The 7,857-nt window shown below is 37.5% G+C and overlaps 1 pseudogene; it reads right to left on the bottom strand.

The window, feature by feature from the left end:
- Positions 1-3,102: 3,102 nt before the first annotated feature.
- LOC130037090 (uncharacterized) lies at positions 3,103-3,196 on the bottom strand (annotated as a pseudogene).
- Positions 3,197-7,857: the final 4,661 nt, after the last annotated feature.

The raw sequence follows: 7,857 nt of genomic DNA, 5'->3' as shown, positions 1-7,857 counted from the left end.
TTTTATTTTTAAAAAAACTTATAATTTTTCCTTTTTACCTGTGGTTTAAAAGTGTATCTAAAATATTTTAGAGTAAATTTATGTGAAGAAGAATAAAATTCACAGGAACTATTTAGTGTTCTTAATGATACAGGAGTCAGAATTTTGAGGTTAATTGTATGGGTATTGCATAAATAATTTTTCCACATTATGTGGGCTGTCTTTCGATCATGGTCACCATTTTTTCTGAGTTGCAGAAACTTCTTAGTTTAATCTAGTCTCATTTGTTTATCTTCACTTCCTCTTCCTTGGTCAGTGGTGTTTCATTCTAGAAGTTTCCCTTAGCTTTAATGTCATGAAGGGATCTTCCCACATTTTTCTCCATATATCTTAAGAATTCAGGTATGATAGTGAGGTCTTTAATACATTTGATCTGACTTTGTGCCTGGCACTATAAAGAGGTCTGAGTTCATTTTTTTTGCATATTGCTCTCCAGTTTTCCCAGCACCAGTTGCTGAAGAGACTTCCTAGCTCAACTTCATATTTCTTGAGCCTTTAAGAAAGATTAGGTAATAATAATCTGAGGGCCAGCGTCAGGATATTTGACTATATTCCATTGATCTGAGACCTGTCTTTATCTGAATATCATGGTATTTTGATTACTAAAACTTTGTAGTAGGGTTTGAAGTTGGGGAAGGTGTTCCCTTCTTCTTTTTACCAAAGATTGCTTTAGCTCTTCATGGGAGTTTATGGTATGTATGAGTTTAAGAGTGATTAATCTATTTCTTTGAAAAATGTTATGGGTATTCTTATAGAAAGTGCATTAAATATTTATAGAGCTTTGGGGTGGATTGCCATTTTGACAGTGTTAAACCTCTCAATCCATGAGCATGGGATGTGATTCCATTTCCTCCTATACTCTCTTATTTCGTGAAGTAGTGTTTTGTAGGTTTTTTTTTTTTTTGGTATAGTTCCTTAACCTTTTTAGTTGATTCTATTATACTCTATTTTCTGAGGTATTATTGTGAATGGGATTGTTTTTCTCTATCTCTTTTTTCTCTTTCATTATTAATATATGGGAAAGCCATGGAGTACCAGATATTGATTTTGTAATATGCTACTTTACTAAACAAATCTATTGTTCCCAGGAGCTTTTTTGTAGATTCTTTGGGATTTTATAAGTATAGTATCATGTCATCTCCAAATAGTAAAAGCTTGAGTTCTTCCTTTTTTATCTGGATGCCCTTGATATCTTTTTTTTTTACCGAAATCATATGGCAAGTACTTTAAGTACTATGGTGAATAGGAGGTGTGAGAGTGGGTAACTTGTTTTGTGCCTGATTGTATTCTGGGATTCTAGTTCATTGATTTCTGCTCCAAGTCTTTGGTTTTTCCCCCTTGAGAATAATGCTTGCCGTGGGTTTGTGGTAATTTGCTTTGACTAGATTGAGGAAAGTACTTTCAAATCCAATTTTGTTGAGAGTTTTTCATCATGAATGGGTGCTGGATCTTATCAAATGCTTTATCTACATCTATTGATATGATCATATGACTTTTATCTTTATTTTATTGAGATGGTGTATTCTGTTGATTGACTAGAGAATGTTAAGCCATCCTTGCATCCCCAAGCTAAACCTATTTGGTCATAGTGTGTGATCTTTTGTTGAGTTTCTGGATTCTCTTTGCTGGTATTTTCTTGAAAATCTTTGTATCTGTATTCATCAAGGAAATAGGTCTGTAATTTTCTTTTTTTGTGGTGTCTCTATCGATTTGAGTATTAGGGTGATCTTTGCCTCATAGAAACTATTTGGGAGTATTTCTGTTTCTTCAATTCCTGGAAAATCTTAAAAATGTTGGAAGCAGTTCCTCTTTAAAGGTTTGAAATAGTTCACTATTGAATCCATCTGGGCCATGGATTCTGTTTGCAGGGATACTTTTGACCATCATTTCAATTTCCTTGTTAGTGATAGGTTCAAGTATTCCAAATCTTCTTGGTTCAGCCTTGGGAGGTAATTGGAATCCAATAATTTATCAATTTATTCAAAATTCTCTCATTTCCTGCTGCAAAGAATCTCAATATAATCTCTGATGATCCTATGTATTTCTGTAGTTTCTATTAGGATAACCCCCTTTGCATTTCTGATTTGATTTATTAGAATTCTTTCTCTTTGTTTTTTTGAGAGGCTTCTCATGGTTTATTGATCTTATTTATTTTCTCAAAGAACCAGCTTTTGCTTTTATTGGTCTTTTGGATTGTATTTTGGGATTGTAGCTCATTGATGTCTGGTACAAGTTTTATTATTTCCTTCCTCCAGCCTATTTTGGACTACTTTTGTTGGTCATTTTACAAAATCTTGACCTCTAATTTATTCATGTAGGCCCTTTCTTTCTTCCTAATGAATTCTGGCAGATCTATAATCTTTCCTCTTAACACTGCTTTTGCTGTGTCCCACAAGTTATGGTAGCTCGTGTCCTCATTCTCATTTGTTTCTGGAAATTTTTTATTTCCTCTTTGATTTCTTCCCTAAGCCAATGGTTGTTCATTACTCCCCTTAAAGAAAATATTTCCTTGCTGAGCTTCAGTCTGTTTGATCTATGGAGAAGTGTCAAAGAAGTGTTGAAATCTCCTTCTAGTATTGTGTTGCTATCAATGTTTTTCTATAAGTCAATTAGAAGTTGTTTTTAAGTATTTTCCTGGTCTGTCATTAGGATCATATACATTGAGGAGGGTGAGTTCTTTCTGATGTACATATCCCATGATCATTAAGAAATGACCTTCACTGTCTCTGATAATCTTTAGCCTGAAGTCCATGTGGTCTGATACTAGTATCGCCACTCCAGCTTTGTGGAGGTGATATTTTCTTGAAAACTTGTTTCCCAGACTTTTACTTTTAGCCCATGGGTGCTTTGATTGTTCAGACGTGTTTCTTGCAGGCAGCAGAATGAATGTTGGTTTCAGTTTTCTAATTCATCTTCCCATTCTGTGCCTCTGAATTGGCACATTTAGTCCATTGACATTGAGAGAGATTGTTGTGGTGTGGATTTGTGCTCTCTTTATGTAGAATTTTTGTACTTGTGGGGATTGTCTTAGCTTAAAGTAGACCTGTTCATTCTTCTTGCAACAAAAATATGGAATGCTTTACAAGTTTGCATATCATCTCTGTGCAAGGACCATGCTCATCATTTTATCATTTCAATTTTAGTATATGTGTTAAACTTAGTAGGAGTTAATTTTTCCATATTTTTCTCTTCTTATTACTTTGAGTGTTGTCCTTCCTCACTCCTATGGCAGACAATGATTCCTAATCAAGGAATGTATTTCAAAGCAGCATGAATAAATAGATTTAGAAATTTAATGTCCCAGAAAGAAAAATATGGTTTTTACCATATTATCTTTTACCATACCCTAGGCATCAGTTTTACAAAATAATTCTTTTGGAAGATGGTATATGAGGTTGTTTAATGTCGTTCCCTGAAACCTTAATTAAGACCATTAAACTAGAGCCTTTTGCTGTTTTCACCTCAGTCCCGTGTACTTCTCCAGGAAAAGGTGGATGGTGTTGTCTGCACTTTGACCACCTTGAATGTATGTAGGATTTTTTTCCTGAAGGATGAGCTGAGAAGCATATTGATGATTTCATTCCACCTTATTACAAGTTCAACTTGAACGGAAGGTGAGACTCATATGGCTCCTATAAAGGACAGAACAAAGGGTCTCAGTGAAGTTTAATGGCCAACTCACATTAACAACATAGATGACTCATAGTAACCTGTGTGCATCTTTGTGTATAGTGAGTTTCATATCTACTGATAGAGATTCTCAGTCATGACACATGGGCAAAACGGATCTGTAATTAAAATCTAGTTCTCTGAGCAGAGTGAGGTCTCTGACGTGATTGAACAAGTTTGTAGTAATTTATTACTAAGCACATAAGTATTTTCAATGATGCGTACTTTTCGATCTAAAATTAATTCCAAATATGTCTAAAACAACAGTCTCCTGACCTCGCACCTGGCTTTCCTCACTGGGGCCCCTTGGAGATGGCGGGGTGAGATTCCCTCACCGCCCTGAGCATAGACCCGGCAGCTGAAGACCTCTGCAACCAGCCATAGGTACGCTTAAGACCACTCTTCCCAAGCTTGAAGGAGCCTCATGCATGAAGGAACTGGAAGAGGAACCCAAATGTGCGGGACCGGGGGATGAGATCTCCATGGCTGCTCATATCAAGACTGTGTCCCCTCCTTCCAGATCCTCCATCTTCTAGTAATTAAGTGTTAAAACCACGATCTACCCCTGGATCCATGTAATGCCATCAATAGCCAACATCCAGAGACTGGATCTTATTTAGAAGAGAGTAACTCTGATTGTCCAGTTCTCACTCTCATAGAACCTGGTAGGCTTCTGCAAGTATCTTGCCCGCATGGCGGAGTCTTTGTTTCTGGTCACTGTTTCTTTTGAGGTACAGAAGCTGCTTAATTTAAGATAGTTCCCTTTGTTTATCTCTGTTTCCAGTTGCTTGGCAAGTTGCATGTTATATTTGAAGATACCTTTAGCTTCAATGTCGTGGAGGGATTTGCCGACCTTGTCATCACTGTACCTGAGGGATTCTGGTGTGATGTTGATGACTTTGACCTATTTTTATCTGACTTTTGTGCATGGTGTTAGGTAGAGGTTTGAGCCATTTTTTTTTTTTGCATATAGCTGTCCAGTTTTTTCTGCACCGTTTGTTTAGAAGGACTCTCTTGAACCACTTCACATTTCTTGCTCCCTTATCAAAGATTAGATGATTATATATTTGAGGGTGTGTGTCAGTATATTCAATCCTTTTCCATTGGTCTGCAGCTGAGCCTTTGTTTCAGTCCCATGCTGTTCTCATTATTATCGTTTGTAGTAGAGTTTGAGGTTGGGGAAGGTGATGCCTCCATCGTCTTTTCCCCAAGAATTGCTTTAGCTATTCGTGTGCGTTTGTTGTTCCATGTGAATTTCAGGAGTGCTTGATCAATTTCTTTGAAGAATGTCATGGGTATCTTTATAGGGATCAAGTTGAATTTTTACAATGCTTCTTGGAGAATTGCCATTTTGACAATGTTAATTCTCCCATTCCATAAGCAGGAGATATGTTTCCATTTCCTCGTGTCATTTTTTAATTTCTTATTGTATAGGTCCTTTACCTCCTTAGTTAAGCTGATTCCAAGGTTCTTGATTTTCTGAGGCACGATTGTGAGTGGGATTGCTTTTTCATGTCACTTTCTTCTCTCTCATTATTTGCATATAAATAAGCCATAGACTTTTGGGTATTGAGTTTATAGCCTGCAATTTTACTATAAAAGTCTATTGCCTCTAGGAGTTTTTTCGTAGAGATTTTAGTATTCTCTAAATATAGTATGATATCTTCTGTGAATAGTGAGAGATTATTTCTACCTTTCATACATGAAAAACCCTAAATATCTTTTTCTTATCTATATTCTATTCCAAGTACTTCCAGTACTACATTGAACAGAAGTGCCAAAATGAATTTTTACTTAGCACATTCTGTCTGTAAATTTCTATGCTAAGAACAGTGGAAGAAACAGTGATATCTTAGTAATTTACAAGTAAATTATGAAGACAGTTAATTTAAAAGAATTTCTTTGTATAAATTTCCAAAATGTTTAGCTTTTATTAAATATATTAAGAATAAATCATAGGTCTTGATTATACCGTGAAGATTATTTTCATGTTAGAAGTTACCCTTCTAAAATGCAAGAAAGAGACACATTTTGAAAATGTTGATTATTCGTTCATTCATTCAATGAATGTTTGTAGTCTGGTTGTGCAGTGCCTGCAGAAAGTCAACCTGTACCCTCAGGTGAGTGCATCAACAGTCTGATGGTGTCTTCATGCTTCCCGATAACCTCAAATGGCCACTGTGCCTCTGGCTGGCTCCCAACAACTCAGGACTACATTTCCCGAGAAATTAAACTCCCGAAAGATATGTGGGAGCCATGTTAACAAACCACCCCTGGCTCAGCTATACAAGCTAATGGATTGGTCTTGTTTCAGAGACCCATAGACAAATCTGGAAGATATCAACAGTCACAGTTAACCTTGGAACTGCAAAAGGCTGAAGACACTAGGGTAAATCGGAGGGAGGCAGGTTAGTTTGGTGCCCACCCAACCAGAACCCAGTGCAGCCACTTTCTCCCACAATACAAAATCGCCACCATGCCCTCCTCTGGTTTCCACCATCTCAGGATGGCTCTCACTGAAACATAACAGCTGAAAATTCGGATATGTGTGTTTTGTGACTGAAATCTCCAGGCTTTCTCTGGGCAGGATGGGCATCCTACACTCACTGCCCTGTACTTATGGAAGCCTCAGCAGTCATTTCCATACCTCAAAGCTACTCCAACCTTACCTTCCTGATAAAAATGCTCAATTCCTTGAACAAAGATGATGACCTCTTAGTACCTGTATGAGACCCTTAATGCACAAAATAAAAAGGAAACAAAGAGAAAGAATCAAAGATCCTGCCATAGAGACAGGCTGGGAGTGGGGGTAGTTTCTTGGGGGATGGTTTTAGGGAACCAGGAATATTGGTTTTGGGAAATGTACACTAGAGGAAGGATGGAAGTTGGATCGTTGTATGACTGGAAGCAAATTATGAATAGATTTGTAATGGTCTATATCACAGATATTCAATAAAACATTAAAAATACTGATGGAACTTTAAAACCCAGCATAACTATTTTTGTGTTCTCTGTAGGAAAAAAAATGTTACTCACCTGTGTGCCAATAGCTTGTAGAAAGCTAAACCCAAAGATATATCAATGACTGTCTTTGGCATGAATACTGTAATTGCAGCTATGTTATGTTTTAGAATCAGTTCGTGGACAAGACGCCAAGAGGAGCAGTGGCAAAGTGCATCAATGTTGAATGGATAATGTTTCAGGAGCTTGCAAGGGAGATGCGAAGCTTTGGCATGAGAAAAGGGAAGAAACAGAAGAGTGAAGTACTAATAAGTATCATGAGAAAAATGCAAGGGAGAATATTTCCTGGCAAGTGTCACACTCTGTTGAGCTTTTCGTGAGGATAAGTATTAGAAAGTATCTTTCCCATTTAGTGGTAAAAAGGTTACTTTGATGGGTATATTTAAAATTTACTTTATCGATTAGAATCACTAAGAGATACACAGTTACAAAGTTGCTCATAACTGAGTTTCAGTCATCTAATGTTCTAGAACCTTTCCAGTATATTGGGGCATTTTTGAAGGAATATCCCTGGTGCGAGGACTAGGGCATCTGAATCTTAACTCATTTCACCAAATATATGATCTGTACTCACATGTTTTACACTGTCTCCCCTGCTCTTTGATTTATGTTTTCATGCAATATTTCCTTGTGAACCTCACTTCAAGTGAGGCTCCCTATTTAAGACAAGTACATGTTTCTGGGACATTACATATTTTTTGGTTGCTGGGAGAGTCTCTAAAGCAATGCTCAGGAGGTGTGGGGGCCCTACAGACAATTCTCAGAAAACGTGGCCATGGTGCTTGGGGTCCTCCTATGCTATACAGCCTTTGATACTCTGGCAATCATGTGGTGCTGGGAGTCAAATTGAGTGCATGTGACACAAGTTCCATAAGCACTACACTATCTCCTGCAGCCCTGGGTATTAGATTTATGTCAGCATTCTGAGGTCCTCCCTTTTGTCAGAAAGCAGAGACTTGTGCAGGAGAAAGTGGAAGAGACTTTAGGGTTTAGCTAGGTTCACTGAGTAGCTGGTGATACCATTAAGATTGGAACATAAAGTAAAAATAAAACAAGAGCCCCATGCCTTTTCCCGCTGAACTCGACACCCTCCACAGGGGGACACCTGCAGGGAACACCTGCAGCAGC

Source organism: Sorex fumeus, unplaced genomic scaffold, assembly GCF_029834395.1.
Source record: "Sorex fumeus unplaced genomic scaffold, SorFum_2.1 ptg000070l, whole genome shotgun sequence".
Lineage (NCBI taxonomy): Eukaryota > Metazoa > Chordata > Mammalia > Eulipotyphla > Soricidae > Sorex > Sorex fumeus.
Note: the sequence above shows the minus strand (reverse complement) of the source record. Positions and strands in the feature narration are given on the sequence as shown.